Source organism: Kogia breviceps, chromosome 19, assembly GCF_026419965.1.
Source record: "Kogia breviceps isolate mKogBre1 chromosome 19, mKogBre1 haplotype 1, whole genome shotgun sequence".
In the NCBI taxonomy this organism is placed as follows: Eukaryota; Metazoa; Chordata; class Mammalia; order Artiodactyla; family Physeteridae; genus Kogia; species Kogia breviceps.
The window spans coordinates 1009612-1026921 of NC_081328.1; the positions used below are offsets into that span (position 1 = coordinate 1009612).

Below are 17310 nucleotides of genomic sequence, written 5' to 3' on the forward strand. Positions count from 1 at the left end.
CTCCTCTCCTTCCTGGCTGTGTGACACTGGGCTAGTTCCTTGCCCTCTCTGTGCTCAGAGTCCTCATCTGTACTTTGAAAGGTTGTCTTGGGGCTGGAAGGGGTGATCCACGTGTGAACTCCTGGTGCACAGCCAGCGGATGAGAGTGACTGCTGTCGTCCTGGTGCCCTGGGGACGGGTGGCAGAGCCCCTGCTGGTCTCCTAGAGGCTCGTGGTCGGCCTGCAGCTTCGGCCCCTGGACTCACACGGCCCTCATCTGTTCAGCAGCCACACTGCTCGCTCGCTCCGAGCACCCACTGTGTGCTGGGCGCTGGGGCACCCTGGGAGGCACACCCACAGCACGGTGGGCAGTGGGGGTGGAGGCAGGGAGGGAAACCAGGACAGGCGGCTGTTGGGCCGTCACACGAGAGCCGAGAGGAGGTGACCCTGAACGTCTGCGAGGCGAACTAGGGGGAGGCGTACCCTAAGATGCTCGCGCCCAGTACGTGCGAGGGGCGGCACGAGAGAGCCGGTAGGCGCAGGTGGCAGCACCCTGTGGTTTAGTGTTGCTGGGCGTGAGGTCTGGGAGCTGGCAGGGTGGGCGGGGGTCACCCCTGAATGCCAGCCTGGAGCGATGGACCAGGAGGGTCCGAGCAGGGGGCAGGGCGCGGGGGTGGGTGTGGGCTTGGAGGAGGGCCAGCAGGTGCCGAGTGAGGGCAGAGAGTGCCGTCCACGGCTAGCGGCCTGCGGCTGTGAGGACAGCCTGGAGCCTGGAAGCAGCCGCAGCCTGGCCATTCGGCGTGACAGACGGGACCCTGCGCGTACAGCTCACCGTCCATGGGCCAGACGGACGGGAGTCAGCAAGTACATGAAGGAGGTGACTGCAGAGGGCGGTGACAGTGAGCCGTGAGGACCCGGAACTGGTGATCCAGGCGGAGGGAGCGGCGTGTGCAAAGGCCCAGAGGTGAGGGCCCGGCACGTCCAAGGGGCCGGTGTGGCTGGAGAACGTACAGGGGAGAGGGGTGGGAATTGAAACTGGAGAGCAGTGCAGGCCGAGCTCGGGGACTCAGCCTGACCCAAGGGGCAGTGAGGGGCCCCGAGCAGGCAGGAGAGCGAGCCCCCAGCACTCGCTTCCCTGTGTGGCCTTGAGCAAGTGGCCCACCCTCTCGGGACTCCCGAGTTCTCCTGTGTGGTGCTCAGGAGGTGAGATGCCTGCTCAGAGGCCTTCCTGCTGTGGCCACTGCCATCACATTTGCTCCCTCGGACCCCTGCTCTGGGTGGGGAACTTGGGGGGGCAGGTGGGACGACTCAGTGGAACCAAGAGCCTCCTGGACGTGGGGTCCATGGGGCCTGTGCTCAGGCAGCCAGTTTGCATCTCGATGCGCCCAGAGTCCTGCCCACACCACCCCACCTTCGGCCCTCCTGCCACCACGACTGGAGGCTCAGCCGAGGCCCCTCTGAAACCCTGCTGCTCCGGGAGGGTCCCCGGCCACTGCTGGGAACTTGTAGCTGGAAATCCGGGGCCGTGCTGGGCTGAGATCATTTCTCACATGGCCTTAAACGGAGGCCTTTCTGGAACAGATATTCTTTCCCTGAGACTCCAACCAATATCGTCTAAAATAGGCTAGTTGGTGGCGCCGTCTCCCCCTGAGTGCCCCCAGATCCTTCCTTGCACCCCAATTTTCCCCAGCCACTAAGAGGCCCTCAGGGTGGCGTGGCAGCCCTTAGACACCAGAGGAGGGAGGGTGGGTTTAAGACAAGCCGTGTTCTGAGCACGCCAGCCGGCTCTGCAGGTCTGGGAGGGTCCTAGAGCTTGGCGGAGGGTGTCCACAGCCTCCTGGGCTGCCCTTGGCTCTGTGATCAGGGGCACGGGCCACCTTTGAAGTCCCACCAAAGCAGCTGGAGGCCGATCCTGTGTGCCTTTACACCCTGCTGGTCCTGTAGGAGACGACAACAGTTGCCTGACTGCATGCCTGCCCTCATGGGGTCTCTGAGAGGAGCAGGCAAGGGCGGTATGGGCTGGGCTGCGCGGTCCAGAAGAGGGAGCGGCCAGCTCCACCCGAGTGCCTCGGCAGCAGGTGGCAGTCCTCCTGGGAGATGGATGGAGGCACAAAGGCCCAGGACAGGAAGGAACCAGCTGCGTCTGAACAGCTGAGGTCCCCGTGTGCCTGGAGCAGAGACCCCATGGGGCTCAGAGCCAGTGTGTTTCTGTTTCACAGAGCCAGAGAGCTCGTCAAGGACCAGGCCACAGAGAGCCTTGGAAGCCTGGTGTACAAGTCAGGACGGACAGGGTTGCCGCATAACAAGCATCCCCCAAAGATCAGCCCCTTAAAACAGGGCTTATCCCTCCTTGGTGCTGTGTGTTGTGACTGGACAGTGGAGGAACTGCTCACTGCAGTTACTCAAGGACCCAGGCTGACAGCAGCGGCCTTCTGAGGGCTGCACATCCGGGGGTGTGGCGGCGGGGTGGGGGAGACAGAGGCACCTGGGCTCACGGAGCTTCTGAAAGCAACATGTCACTTTCACTCAAATTCTGTTGACCAAGGCGGGAGCCATCCTTCCTCCTTGGGGGGGTTGGGGGGAAGTGCACGCTATTGTTGACCGAGGAGGAAAGGGAGGGAGTATCTGGAGGTGGGCTGACCTTGACCCAAGGGGCTGAGGTGGTTCCCATCCTTCACTCCGAGCAAAGTGAGGAGCCTCGGGAGGCCTTGCGTAGAGAAGGCTGAAGTCTCGATGGCTTTACTTTTTAACTGTTTATTGATCCCGTGCAGAGAAGGGCGTGAATCCTGAGTGAGCACCCAGTGAATCGCTGCGGACTGGACACACTCGTGTCTGACCAGCACGCAGGTCTCAGGAGAAGGCATCGCCAGCCCCATGTCCCCGTGTCCCCCAAGTCTGGCCTGATCCGGGCGTCAACTCGTGAACACCATCCGTGTGGGCTTTCGGGTCCAGCTCTCTGACTTGCCCAGGCCGCGTGCAGCCGGCGCGGGTATCTCCAGCGTGCTGTCCACCCGCGCCGCCTCCGAGAGCATCCCGTCCGTTTACAGCTGGAGGCTTCTGTGACTAAGCCTACCCGGAATGGTCAGGAGCACAGGGCCTGGTGCCAGCGCGTGGCACTCGCGTTGGCTGCGTGTCTCGAGATGGGATTGCCGTGGTCTCACGGTGGTTAAGAAGGCCCCCCTGGACTCGGGGGTGGGGAGGAGAGACCAAGGGAGCGACCCTGGCCAGGGCCGGGGCTCAGGCCCTCGGAATCCAGAAATGTCCATAGCGCAGTCTTATCTCCCATGGGACTTGGAGGGTGAAGGTCACATAGAATCAGTGCCCCCCAAAATCCCGTAAAGGAAGACCGAGACTTGGGCCGCGTGTTCAGCCCCAAACGGTGACAGCACGTGCTCACGCACAGGCAGGGAAGGTCGGGTGTCTTAACGCCTAGAACTCACCAGTGCCCGGCACACGTGCGGGGAGCGCTCCCGAGCCCGTCTGACACTCGGGGGGACCGAGGCCCGCCAGGGGGTCGGCACGGGGTTTCCTGGGGCAACTGTGCTCGGCTTAGCCCCACTCTGTCCCCAACCCTGGGCCTGTGGGACGAAAGTCAGGGATCATGGCTCACGGGGTCACCTCTCGGGGTGTCTTTTTTTTTTTTTTTTTTTGCGGTACGCGGGCCTCTCACTGCTGTGGCCTCTCGCGTTGCGGAGCACAGGCTCCGGACGCGCAGGCGCAGCGGCCATGGCTCACGGGCGCAGGCGCAGCGGCCATGGCTCACGGGCCCAGGCGCTCCGCGGCGTGTGGAATCCTCCCGGACCGGGGCACGAACCCGCGTTCCCTGCATCGGCAGGCGGACTCTCAACCACTGCGCCACCGGGGAAGCCCTCACAGGTAACTTTTTTTTGCGGTACGCGGGCCTCTCACTGTTGCGGCCTCTTCCGTTGCGGAGCACAGGCTCCAGACGCGCAGGCGCAGCGGCCATGGCTCACGGGCCCAGCCGCTCCGCGGCGTGTGGGATCCTCCCGGACCGGGGCACAAACCCGCGTTCCCTGCATCGGCAGGCGGACTCTCAACCACTGCGCCACCGGGGAAGCCCTCACAGGTAACTTTTTTTTGCGGTACGCGGGCCTCTCACTGCTGCGGCCTCTCCCGCTGCGGAGCACAGGCTCCGGACGCGCAGGCGCAGCGGCCACGGCTCACGGGCCCAGCCGCTCCGCGGCACGTGGGATCCTCCCGGACCGGGGCGTGAACCCGTGTCCCCTGCATCGGCAGGCGGACTCTCAACCGCTGCGCCACCAGGGAAGCCCTCGGGGTGTCATTTCTTAACAGAGGGGCCAAAGGAGGGTGATTATTTGCCCAAATCGAAGCCGGGAGTAGGGGGGTTAGGCCTCGGCTGTTGGGAGACAGGACTCTTTGGGAACCTCACCTCGAGCCACCCCGGCTCTCGAGGCTGGTGGCACCGCAGTGGGGGCCGCACGCTGGGCCCGGTGGGGAGGCCTGGCTCCCAGGCCCGGTCTGCAGCACTGGTAGACTTGCTCGGTGGGTCCAGGGTGCACATGGGGCCGCTGCATGCCTAGCCCCTGTCCTGCCATCTGAGGCCAGAGCGAGGCTCCGCTGAGACCCTCAGACCTCTGGACCCCGGCGTGGCCCTGCCCCCGAGCCCTTCAGGGTTGGTTGTTTTTAGTTTTTATTTTAATGGGCGTGGCTTGGTTGTCCCTTCGGCTGGCCTCCCCCAGCCCTGTGTCTGGGTGACCCAGGTACAGTGTGGCCCCTGAGACCCCTGCTCTTGTGGAAGCGGGCCAGGCACCAGTGGGGGCATCTGGGGAAGCCGGGTGGGCCGGGGGCCGTGGCCAGTCATGAGAAGAAATGCATCTTTGTTGCAAGACACATGTAGGGCTCTTTATGTAAATTGCTTCAGTGCCTCACAGGAAGAAGAAAAATGGGGCTTTGATGTGGGCCGCCTCTCGGCCAGGCGCGTCTGTGGCAGCTTTTATTAAGGAGCTGTCAGCTCTTCTCAGGCCGGAGACCCAGGGGGATCTCCGGGCAGGAGGAGGCTCGGCGCTGTCTGCCCAAAGGCCCAGCACCCACCTCCGAGGAGCAGAGGGGTCCCAGGTGGGGTCAGTGGGGGTGACCCAGTGTGACGTGGTCCTGATCCCTGCCCTGCAGCCACCGCGTGGCAGGGAACTGGGAGTGGCCCCTGCTTGGGACTGGGGGGCAGGTAGGGAGGAGGTGCTCTAGGCAGGGTCTGCAGAGGCGTGTGGCACTGTCGGCCCCGGGCGATGAGGCTAGAAAGGGTAGCAGGGGCCAGATTCGGGGCAGCCTCGAGGGGAGTCTGGTCTTGTGGATATTGCGGCGGTGGGGATCCGCTGGGCTGTGAGCAGGAGAGGGTGGGGTGGTGTGAGTTCCAGGGGGGCCTCAGGGATGTGGGGGGACAGAGGGAGGTGGGGACCAGCCAGGGCCAGAGGGGAGGTCCAGCAGGAGGACAGCACTGCCAGTGAACACCAGACCTGCCTTCTGACCAGCTAGGGGGACACCAAGACTTGCAGTGCCCGGAAGCCCTCCCGGGGCCCACGGCACCCTGAGCGCTGAGACTTCCCCAGAGAGCCAGGCAGGACCCAAAGCTCTGGGTCTTGGGAAGTGTGTAAACCCTGCCCCGTACCTATGGCAACTCTTTTAACCAGGGCTCGGTTCCACAAACCCCCTTCCTCATTCATTCCAAGAACTCTGAGCTGTTGGTCTTTTTAAAAGTCTCAGCTCACTGGAGAAAATACAAAAAATAACCAAGAGTGTAGAGAAGAGAAGTCACCGCCTGGCCCTCTGATGAGAAGATGCTGATGTGGGCATCTCTGTGTGTTTCCACGTGCTTTTGCGTCCTGCCCTGCACCGGATCATGAGTGTTTGCCTGGGTCTTTGGAAATAGGGCTGCTGAGGGCTGGGATCGGGTCCTGCTGTGTTGTGTGATCTTGCCGGAGTCGGACACACTCTCTGAGCCTTAGTTTCTGCATCTCTGTGGGGAGACTTTAGGGTGGGTTCTCAAGGCTCCATTCAGAGCCGACATCAGGGGTCTCGGTGTTTCAGCGGCGTGGGGTTCAGTCAGGAGCCCTGACCCCCGACCCCCTGGAGTCTGGGCTCAGCCTGTCTCCAGCAAGGGACCCTGGGCAAATCGCACTGCCTCTGAGCCCCCCGCCCCCCACCCCGTAAGCTGTAGAGTCCGTGATGGTGTTTTGACTTAATGTGTACAGAGCTCTTAGCACAAAGCAAGTGCCCAGTCGATAGGAACTGTCCTGACGGGTGTGACCCGCGGATCAGACCCTCTTCCTCCTGCCGCTGGCTGCGGGGTGTGGCGGCTGGCCCGCTGACCTGCTCCGGGCTGCGCCGGCTTCGTGGCCCTGCGGCCTCGCAGCCAGGCGGGGTCTGCGCTCAGAATGTCCCGTGCTTGGTCTCGTGCTGCTCCGTTGCCATCTGGAGATGAAGGCCTTTTGAGCAGGGTTCCCCATTTTCATTCTGCGTTGGGCCCCTCAGATTACAAAGCTTGTGCTGCTCTGAACGGTAGGGTTGCTGGAAACGGGGCGTAGGATGGCCTGGCCGGCACCCCGCGCAGCGCTCCAGGGCTGTGTGTCAGGCGGGGGCGGGCCAGGACGCCCCCTGCCCGGGTCTCGCGGAGGCTCAGGCCGGGGGCTGCCCGCGGGGCCGTGGAACCTGCCAAGGGCGGGAGGTCTGGGTGGGAGGCGGGCGGGCCCGGGCAGGGGGGCCTGCCGAGCTGTGGCCGGACACCCTGGGAGGCGGTGGACGACGAGGTCGGAATCGACTGAAGCTGAGCCGAGCGCCTCTGAAGAGGAGGACGGGGTGCAGCGCTGGCACCCTCGCCCCGTGGTCCCCTCCCCCACCCCTCCGGACGAAGGGAAGACCCGTGCATCCCCTGGCACCCACCATGGGGGAGGGGCGGGGCCCAGGCCACCTGGCATCCAGAGGCCGGTGACAGTGCCGGGGCGCAGGTTTGGCCACCCGCACGTGAAGCAGCTCCGCGGAAAGGAACAGCGGAAATTAAAGGGCCGAGAAGAAATGCCTGCCTGGGCCGGCGCAGGTCTCCCCGGAGGAGCAGGGCACGGTGGGGGGCGGGGGGTATGGGAGGCTAGTCTCTCCTTCCACTGCCTCACGCCCGGAGGGCCGTGTGCCCAGAAGGAAAGGGGGTTCGGGGGAGGCTCTGCCTTCCAACATCCCAGGTTGGCCTCTGTACGGTGACTCTGGCCTAGTGTGGGCCCCGGGGGGACACTGCCCCGTGCTGTTGTGGGGAAACGGACTCCAAGGGGCACCTCTCTGCCCCGGGCACCCAGGAAGCCAGGGGTCCAGGCTGGGGCGACCGGGGACTCCACGAGCTGTAGGAGCCATGGGAGGGGACCGTGGCACCCAGAGTCGAGGGAAGGGCTGCTTCCCGCTGAGGGAGTCCTGTGCCTTGCGTTTGAGCCACAGAGGTGGGCACGGGCGCCCCGGGAGGTGTGAGCAGGCCTGGTGTTGGGGGACACCCGAGGTCTGATCTCAGCGGGAGGAGGCAGGGCATGGGGAGCTGGCTCTCCCCAAGACAAGACGCGGGGGCTGCGGAGCGCTGAGCAGCAGGCTGAGGAGGGGACTCGGGTAGGTGAAGGTAACGGGGAGCCATTGAGGCCTTTACAGCGAGGGAGAGCGCCCTGAGCCGAGCTTGTGAGAGGCCACGTGGGACAGAGGCCGAGAGCGGGAAACCCAGCTTGGAGGCGGCGGGAGGCTAGATCTGGGCTGTGGTTGTGAGGAAGGGAAGGGGGGGGCCCTGAGGACTTGGGGGCCTCCTCAGAGACAGCCCGTGGGGCGCCTGGCGCAGAGGACAAGCTCTGTGGAGTGGTGCGGGGGGGCCTCGGGGGGCCGTGCGTGTGCGTGTGCTGGAGCAGAGGGAGGTCAGGGCGGGGGCGAGCTTTGTTCTCAGGAACAGCCGAGCCTGTGGGAGGAGCAAAGTTCACCGGGGAAGAGAAGCAAAGGCTGGGCCCAAGGGAGGGCGGGCTTCACCGGGCACTGCAGGACCCTGGAGGGTCCCATCTCCCTGGGGACAGGCAGGACGAGACCTGTGCCGAGGGAGCTGGATTCGTGGGGGGGAGGCGGCGTCCGGAGCAAGGGCTCGGCCGAGCTCCTTGTCCACCTGCCGGGGGAGGACAGACAGCCCTTCTCCCAAAGGGCTGCGGGGCTGCCAGGCCTCAAGGACAAAGGCAGGCGGGGGCAGGGGAAGGAGCTTGTGGCTGGGAGCTTAATGGCCCCGAGAAAAACCCCATAAAACTGGAGAATTATGGGGAGACATAAACAGAGCTGTCAGGCATTAGCTGCAGGGAGACCGCTCAGCGCGGGGAGGAGATGCCGGCGGGGCTGGATTCTCGCGTGTGCACAGAATAGACGGAAGTTATCAAAGGAGGGAGATTAAGGAGCTGCTGCCTCCACGCTCGGCCGGATCTTTTCTCACGCCCCGGCTAAGGCCCCAGCCACATGCTGACCCTGGGGGCCGGCCCACGTGGCCGGGGGGCAGGGGTAGGGCCTGCCAGTGGGGCGGGGGCCGCGGGGGGCTGCGGGGAGGGGGCCCGGCCTGAGCACGGAGGCGGCGCCAGCCCCACAACCGGTGGCGCTCACACACCCGCCATCTTCATGTTCACCGTTGCTGCTGATGTCATGAGCCAGTCTCTAATGGGCTTAAATTTCACCTTAAACCATCCTCACTGTCCCCACAGATGACAAACGTCCTGCTCTCTCCGGCTCTGCAAAGCTGCCGGGCGGGTTCAGCCGGCACGCACCCCTCCCTCAGGTGTCCTTCTGGCCCCAGCTAGAGGCTCCCAGGGACCCTGGCCCTGTGGATGCTTACAGGTCAGGGGGACTCCCAGGGCCCTCTGGGACAGGGCCCAGGAAAGGGGGCTTCTGGGTGAGCACAGCTGTGTCATCTCAGGGGCCCAGGATCCAGGGCCTCTCCCTGTACCCCTCCATTTCCCAGCCCAGGCGTCATGACGTGTGGTTGCGTGGTTGCAGAGGGACCTTGGGAATGGCCTGCCGTGTTTGTTTGTTTTCTAATTTTGTTTATTGTTTGCTGCGTTGGGTCTTCGTTGCTGCGCGTGGGGTGTTTCTCTAGTTGCGGCGAGCAGGGGCCACTCTTCGTTGTGGTGCGTGCGCCTCTCGTTGCGGTGGCTTCTCTTGTTGCGGGGCACGGGTTCTAGGCCCGCGGGCTTCGGTAGTTGTGGCTCGCGGGCTCTAGAGCGTAGGCTCAGTAGTTGTGGCGCACGGGCTTAGTTGCTCCGCGGCAGGTGGGATCTTCCCGGACCGGGCCTCAAACCCACGTCCCCTACGTTGGCAGGCAGATTCTTAACCGCTGCGCCACCAGGGAAGTCCTGCCTGCATGTTCTTAAAAGCCTTGAGGAAATCTTACTTTGCTCAGGCTAAAAAAAAAGGAGCAATGGCTTTGCTTGGGGCTGAAATTCCACCCATCCACCCGTCTATCCACCTACCCATCCATCCGTCCATTCACTCACTCATTCATTCAACAGGCACAAAGCCCTCGACCCCGGCTTGCTCACGTCCATCAAAGGCCTAATTTGCTGTCCTTTTGCACCCACGAGAGAGAACACAGGATGATCTCTAAATGCAGTTTACTTGGGAGACAGTCTTTCCGGCGCTGGCGCTGTGGGTAAAGGGGAAGTGGCAGGGGAGCTCTGGGGTCTGTGGGATGTTGTGTGGACCCGCGGGCCCATCCAGTTCTCGAGGGTCAGGTCTGCCTGAAAAGGAGGGGAGAAGAATAAAGATCGAGCCGCAGCAGAAGGGAGGCCAGGATGGGCTGCCTGGGGTTCCCGCTCACGTTTGCTCGTGTCCTGGCCTCTGCCCCGCAGCCTTTGTCTCTGCGAGGGGCAGGTGCCCAGGGAGCCGCCTGGAGCTTACCCACCAGCCAAGCCAGCCTGGAGGGGCTGCTGCTGGAACCACCCCTTTCCCACGGGACTCTCACGCCCTTCCGGGTACCCGTGGCCCTTGCTCATGTGCTGGGAGCTGCGTGCCTCCCACACCCGGCCGGCAGCGCCAGGGAGACCTCGGCCAGAGGGAGGCCGCTGAGCCCCAGGCCTCAGAGTCACACGGCCTCGGCAGTGGGACAGGGAGGGAGAAGAGGCTGGTGCAGGCCTGCGGGGGGGGGGGGGGCTCTGAGCCCCTGCGCTCGCTGGGCCTCAGACGTGCGATCTGCTGCTGAAGGGCGCTGACCCGCTGGCCGCCGTGAGCCAGACTGGAGCTGGTGGACGCGCGCTGGAGGGGTGGGCGCGGCAGCCCCTCCGGCTCCAGAGGGCCGCGTCGCCTTGGGGGCTCTGGGGAACCCCGAGGCTGTCAGCCGTTCTCCCCACCAGCGTTTGGAACTGGCTGCTGAGCTCTGCGGGCGCCTGTGCCTGGCACTTCCAGACCCCACCACGGCCCGCAAGGTCTCACGCCACTCGGACCCGGTGAGGGCGAGCCTCCGGGAAGCCCCCTCTGAGCCGCTGCTCCCGCCCGGGTGTGACGTAGGGCCCTTGTGCCCCGCACGTGACCCCTGTGGGCTGGCCAGCGCTGCCTCGGGAACTGAGCCTGAAGCTTGCCCGTCCTCGGCCTGACCCACAGCCATGAGTTATAATAATAATATCAGGCCTCCCGGAACTTCCGCTCCTCACAAGCTGTGCGACTCTGGACGAGTGCCCTAACCTCTCTGTGCCTCTGTTGCCTCCTCTGTAAGAGGAGTTAAAAATACGTTGACTGCTTCTTAGAACAGGGCTCTGCACACGTAAGCATCGTGTTAGAATTAGCTACGAGGGTGACGATGACAGAGCACTTTTATGTCCGTTTTCTCATTGGGTCTTTGCTCAACCCCGTGAGGTGGGTACTTAGCACTTGCCCCGTCTTAACGGGTGAGGAAATGGAAGCCCAGAGAGGTGGGGTGACTCACCCGAGGTCACGCAGTGAGTCAGCGGCAACCTCGGGTACTCGATGCTCTTTCCAAAGACACGGGAGGCTCCGGTCTGGAAAGAGCAGCTTAGAGAAGGGTGGACACGGGGGCCTTTCTGAGACCTCTTTCCGTGGGCCTGGGGCTGCAGGGGCCTCCAGCCAGCCGGCCAAGTCTGTTCCACCCCCCGTGCCAGCTCGGGAACCCAGACGGCTGGGCCCTGCTCCGGCTGGCCACTGCCCGCCGGGCCTGTGCCAGCATGGCAGGCACCCGCTGCTCTTGTCACCCCGAGGAGCTCCCACCTTCTTGGCCCCAGCTCCGTGGCCAGCACTGGGACCAGTCAGGGATTTTCCTGAACTTTCCCTCTGTTACATGAAATTATAGAAATGTTTACCTTTTAGAAGTATCAGCTTGCTTGTTGGGCCCTGCTCTGCCAGGCCCTGTCCCTTGACACATCGCCCTCTGAGGGACGGACCCCCGTTCCTCCTCACAGCCGGGGAAACGGAGGCCCAGCCCCATGGCGCACGGGTGGCCCAGCCGGGAATTGGCGCAGCGTTCCTGGACTGGGTCCCCACGAGCCGCGCCCTCACAGCCCGCAGTCCCAGGGCCCCCGGAGCCCAGGGTGGCCTTTGCCTCTAAGTGTTTTGACGATCAAAGGGAAACACAGTGCTGGTGGAAATGGAGTGGGAAGTTCGGTGGCCCACGGACCAGGAGCAGCCCCCGTGAGCTCCAGGCCCCGTTTATCAAGGGCCCTGGTGGCAGCAGCTGCCTCCACTGCTCAGGGCTTGACCCAATCCTGGCTTGTGTGTCCCCAAGGCCGTGCACCAGGAAGCGGGAGGATGTGACCTCTACGGGGGTTCAGGTGGGGCCTCGGTTTTCTCACCTGTAGGATGAGGGGATGACCCCTGTGCCGTCCACTGCAGGACCCGGCAGCTGGGTTCCTCCCCTCCTGCTGATGGCCCCTGGGCTTCTGCAGCCCAGCAGCTGGAAAGTGGCCGTGCCAGATGGGAGCCCGACACCAGGCGCGCTCTCCAGCCGTCCTGCAGAGCCAGCCCGGAGAGCAGATATGTATCCATAGCATAAGTTTTTAATTCTTTTTTTTTTTGACTGCTTCGGGTCTTAGTTGTGGCACGCGGGATCTTTTGTTGTGGCGCGTGGTCTTAGTTGCCCCGTGGCATGTGGGATCTTAGTTCCCCGACCAGGGCTGTAACCCGTGTCCCCCTGCATTGGAAGGCGTATTCTTAACCACTGGACCACGAGGGAAGTCCCAAGTTTTAAATTCTTAAGTAGGTGTCACATGCTAACGGTAAAAAAAGAAAACTCGAATCCACTCTCCTCTTTTGTACAAACGGGGCGTCTCTGCACACTTTCTACGCTGCGCTGTGCTTGCCCGACTTGAAGGCGGCACCCTGTTCACACACGAAGCCCTTCCTCCCTCGTGTCCACTGCATGGAATTCCCCACGTGTGTTTCCCTCAGTCCCTTCACAGGGACATTTAGGGGATCTCCGGTCTTCGGCTTTTACAAACAGTTAACCTGTGCAGAGGACTCTGGGCCTGGCTGTAAGCAGGACTGCTGGGTCTGCCAGAAAGCTCTCTAAGAGACCGTAGCAGCTTACCCACGCATCCCTGACCAGACCAGGGGCAGCTGCTGGCCGGGGGAGATGCACACACTGCATCCATACCTGTGCTGGTGGGGCCCAAACAGGTGGTTTCCCCGGAAGAAATCCTCCAAGGTCTGGCACGTCTGGGGCGGGGCCAGGCCGGGGAGAGCCAGAGTCCAGCCCCTGCAGGCCTGTTCCCTCCTCCGGGGTATGGTCTCTGGGCTCAGGGCCGTCATCCGTGAAACAAGGGCGATCGTGCGGCCCAGCCCGCGGGACTGGCGTGGGATGAAGTTTGTTGGTGGGGGTGCTTATTAGGTCGGCGCCGGGCGCACGGGGCACGCGGGGGGGCGGCTGAGAACAGCGTGGCTGAGCCCTGGACTCCCAGGACTGCAGCCCCTGGGGTCTGTGCTGGGGTCCAGCCACCTTGGCCTCTCGGAAGGGGTCAGGGAAGGGGGAGAGTGTTCGGGAACCATCAGGGGAAAGGGTGGGGTCAGTTCAGCCCAGCAGCTTCCCGCTGTCCCGACCGGGACACTGAGGTCCTGGAGGCCTGGACTTGAAGCGACGGTGGCTTCAGCAGCGTGAGCTGCCCTTTCATCGCGGCGTCGCGGCCAGGAGACAGGGCCGAACTCAGAGTCCCAGGCTTGTGCAGGCCACTGCGGGACCCCGGCTCCGAGACAGAGGGCTCAGCAACGCCGAGCCACAACACAGCCTGGTCCCTGGTCCTGAATGGCCCTCATCGGGCACGACAGGACCCGGAGCCCCTCGCCGAGACCGGCCTCCCGGACTCCCAGGCTGGCAGAGACAGACTCGCCCGGGAGCTTGTTAGAATCACCCTCGACCCAGCTCGGCAGACGCCATCTTACTAAGACATGCCCTGCAGCGTAGGACACGCGTGGGGACTCCAGCCAGGAAACAGCCGGCCTGCCCACCGTGGGGGTCAGGACCCAGTCCGTGGGCAGACCTTAACCCTCAGTCCCGGAGGCCCTCCCCGGGCCCTTCCCGAGGACCCGCGCTGTCCCCCCACTTCGCTCCCTGGGAGGTAGAGGTAGAGCAAGGTCCGGCCCTCGCCCCCGTGGACGGCGCTGGAAGCTGCTGCCCCTCGTGAAACCCCCACGGGGCCCCGAGCACCGCGGCTCCGCCAGCCCCGCGGGCCCCCCCGCCGTCAGTGGGGGGTCAGAGCAGGCTCCAGCTGAGCGGTGTGAGGCTCAGAGAGGCCGAGTGAGCTGCCCAAAGCCACGCAGCAGACAGTGTGCAGAGGTCTGTGGCATCAGGGCCTAGGGATTTAGAGTCAGGGTGGGGACGGAGTGGGGGCAGGTGGTAACTCCGGGTGCCCCAAGGCCACACAGCCAGCCACCTGCGAGCCATCGCAATTGGCTGGCCTGGCCAGCGTGAACGTGGCATCTCTCCGGAGCTCCGGTCTCGGGAGAAGACTACCGCTCTTGCCGCAGAGCCAGCCGGGAGGGAGTCTCCTGCAGCTTTCCAGAACAAGGCTCTCTGTGTCGGGCTGAGTTAGCTGTGTACAGCCGGGAGAGGCGCTTTCCCCCAGATGCTGAGTGACCCGGAAGCTGGGGTGGGGAGGGAGGTCTGGAAGGGTCTGGTTTAGTTGGAGGTGAGGCCTGACGGGCTGGGCCTCCTGGGAAAAGGGAAACTAGCCTTTAGCTGCGAGCACAGAAAAACCGGCGCACAGAAGATGGGCTGGGCAGAAAGGGTTCTGTTCACCCTGGGAGAAGAACAGTGCTGTTCAGAATGGCTGGATGCTGGACTCAGATAGCTGCCCTCCTCTCATTTTTACCCTCCAGCACCTCCACGTTTCAGGGCCGTGTGGAGGAAAGTCGGCCAGGACGAGGCGGCAGCCGAAAACCAAAGGCAGATATTTTGCATCTGGAGAAGAGCCGTCCCAGGCCGCCTCCAGATCAGAGCTGGTGGTGTGCTTTCCCCAAAGGCCGGTGCTTCTGGTCACCAGGCGACGTGCCTGGGGGCGCTGCCCGGGATCCACCCCGACCCTGGGAGGAGGGGTGTGTGCAGCGGGCCATCCATCCAAGCCACGCCCGGAAACGGAAGCTCCCTTCCCAGCAGAGGGGGCGGCGGGGAAGTCCAGAGCACAAGGTGGCCCCAGCTGTTCATCTGGCAGGGGTCCCCCCACCCAGAAGCCAGTCTTGAGATGGAGACCCCCTTTCTTAGCCAAACGGGCTGTCCGTTGTTTGGGCAACGCAGAGCTGCCGGACCCTGCGTGAGTTGTAGTGCGCTTGTCGTGACCACAGCTACACACGTGTAAAGAGCGGTGGTACGTGGCCTTGTGACCTTTATATTTGGGCTGCAGATGAGGCCCTGCCTGAGACCATCAGTGGGGGCCTGGTGCCTTGGTGGCTGGTTCTGCGGGGGAAGGGAGGGGACGTGGGTGGGGAGAAGGCACTGTGACTTCTCTACGGTGCTTCACCACACCAAGCCCGCTGCCCCTTTTCTCTCCCAAGAAAACCAGTTTTCTGAAATTTCCGAAGCAGTGAGCCGGGCCTCACTGGCATCCTTGTGCCCTGGAATGGGGAGGCCCCCCCGGCCACGGCCCCTGTCCCGCTCTGAGGCTCAGTCTCCACACCTGTGAGATGAGAGGTCGCGTTGCCTCCTAGAAGGGCAGTTTGAGGGTCAGAACTACAGTCTACGAAGGCCACAGGAGGGGGGCCAGGCACGCCGTGCCACGCAGCCGCCGTCACACCCACTTCCACCGTCCGAGGGTTACCGAGAACTCTGAAGATCGGAGGGAGGCCCCGGGCCCTGTGTCCAGGCTGGTTGAGGGGAGAAGCCCCTGGAGAACCCCCTCTGCCCTGCCAGGCCCTGCGTGTGCTCAGGGGGCCCCGCTCTACCCGCAGACTGCCTCCCCTGCAGGCCAGGCTGGGCCTCCCAGCTGGCCCAAGGGTGTCACCAGCCCAGCTGTCCTCACATCTGGATTCCACACACATCCCCCTGCCTCCACCCTGGCTGGCCAGGCTTCCCTCTCTGCAGCAGCCCTGGCCACTGGCTGCTTCCTTGGGATGTGGGGGTCCCGGGCTCCCCCACCCTTCAGCTAATCTGGGGAGAAATGTGGCCCCCGTTCCCAAATAGGCCCTTTTCTTTGCTGCCACTGGGCCAGGCAGCTCCCGGCGGGAAGGCCCTTTCCCTCTCTTCCCAGCCCCTGCCCTCCAGTCCCCCCCACCCTGTTCTGCAGCGGTTTTCTCGGTGGTCGGGGGCGGTCTGTGCCTGGGGGTCTCCAGGATCGGGCCTGAGCAGAGTCTGCGAAATGTCAAGTGACTGATCCAGTGGAAGCCCTCAGGGGTTCCTGGGTTCAGGCAGCTCCTTTGGGGTTAAGGACAGGCTGGGGTTTGGATGGGTGGCCTTTCGGAGAGCAGGGTAATGGGAGTGGGACGTGAACTTCCTGTGCCTCAGGCCTCTGAGTTAGGGGTCGGGGTCTGAGCTGCTGGGCCTCCTGGGGAAGGGGCCGGGAGGGAGGGGCGAGGGTGGGCCTGAGGGAGGGCAAGCCCGGGGAGGAGACCCCGGTGCGCCCTGGCCCGGCCCGGCGGGTCTGCCTTGAAGGTGAGGGTGTGCAATGCCGCGGCTGTGTCAACGGTTTGCGTGTTTGGAGCGGCTTAGGGAGGGGGCTGGAGATGGGGCAGGCGGCGCACCGCTTGGCGCCGCCGCTGCCAGAGGGTCCGCGGGTTAGAAGCGCCAGCTTCCTCGATGGCTGAGGAAGGGTGGGCGTGGAGTAGGGCGAAATCCAGAGAGGGCTAGGCGCCCCGGGCCGGCCGCCCCGCATCTGCGGAGGGAGAGCCGAGCCGCCTCGCCGCCCAGGCGAGCGCGGAGGGAGGCGAGGGGACGAGCGCGCCGGCCTCCCCGCCCCCAGCCCAGCCGGTTCCAATATTTAGCAGAAAAGCACGCGGCTGCTAATCGGTCCTTTCCAGGCTGAGATTCCGCCGCGCGATGCCCGCGCAGGGGCGGGGGCCGCGGGCCGGGGGAGGCGCTCGGAGTCCGGAGCCGCTGAGCGAGGTGAGGAGCCCGCGTCCTCGGCTGCTGGGGGGGCGGGGTGGGGGGAGGCGGGCGCGCAAACCCGAGAGGCTGGGATGGAAAGGGGAGCAGGTTAAAAATAACCCTCTCCGGCTGGGAAGCTCGCGCGCGCTCTCTCGCCTCGTTCGGTGCCAGAGGACTCCAGGGGAGGTGGCGTTGGGGAGGGCAGAGCGGGATTCCCCCTCCTCGGCGGGCGGGGTGCCCGCCTGCGCGCCGCGGCAGCACGTGTGCGGGGCCGCGCGCCCGAGCCCCCGCGCCCGGCGGGGCGCCCCCTCCCCGGGACCGGGCGCAGCTGGCGGCGGCGGCCCCGCCCGCAGCCTCGCGCGGCCGAAGGGAGCTTCGCTCCATTATTCCTTATTTACGAGCGTTAATAGGTTTGAGGCTCGGGGGTGGGGGTGGGGGCGAGGGCGCGGTGGGGACCGAGGCCCCGGGGGCCGGGGCGCGGAGGGGTGGCCGGGCGGCGGCGCCGCCGTGAGGAGGGCGTCTCCGCCTGGGCCGCGGTGCTCGGGGCGCACCTCTCCGCCCGGCTTCTCTCCGCCGGCGCCGGGGCAGCGCGGGGCGCCGGGCGGGGAGTGCGGGCCTTTGATTTTGCACGTCACCGTCTGTCCTTCGCGTCCTCGCCCTTCCCGGAGCGCGGGGAGGGGGTGCGGGCCGTGCGCCCCGCCCTGCGCGCCCCTCGCGGCGGCCGCCGCGTCCCCGCCGCGGCCCGGGCCTCATTTATCATCATCTTTGGTCAAGTGGAGTGTGCAGGGAACAGCTGC

At 64.7% G+C, this 17310-nt stretch overlaps 1 protein-coding gene and 1 long non-coding RNA gene across 7 annotated transcripts in view; one reads left to right on the forward strand and one right to left on the reverse strand.

Annotated features, from left to right (window-relative positions):
- The window catches only part of RAI1 (retinoic acid induced 1), a 106855-nt gene that overhangs the window by 64557 nt on the left and 24988 nt on the right, over positions 1-17310 (forward strand). The window contains exon 1 of one of the 6 annotated variants that reach the window (XM_067021912.1): positions 16279-16531. The exons of the other annotated variants lie outside the window; for them this stretch is intronic. The gene's annotated coding sequence lies outside the window, so the exon portion shown is untranslated. Of the gene's footprint in view, positions 1-16278; positions 16532-17310 lie in introns of those variants that run through there. 6 annotated transcript variants of the gene reach the window in all.
- On the reverse strand, positions 9597-16403 carry LOC136793261 (uncharacterized). Its single transcript, XR_010838300.1, has 3 exons — positions 12599-16403; positions 10919-12136; positions 9597-9737 (listed from the first exon to the last, which is right to left on the reverse strand). It is a non-coding gene; the product is annotated as an uncharacterized lncRNA (long non-coding RNA).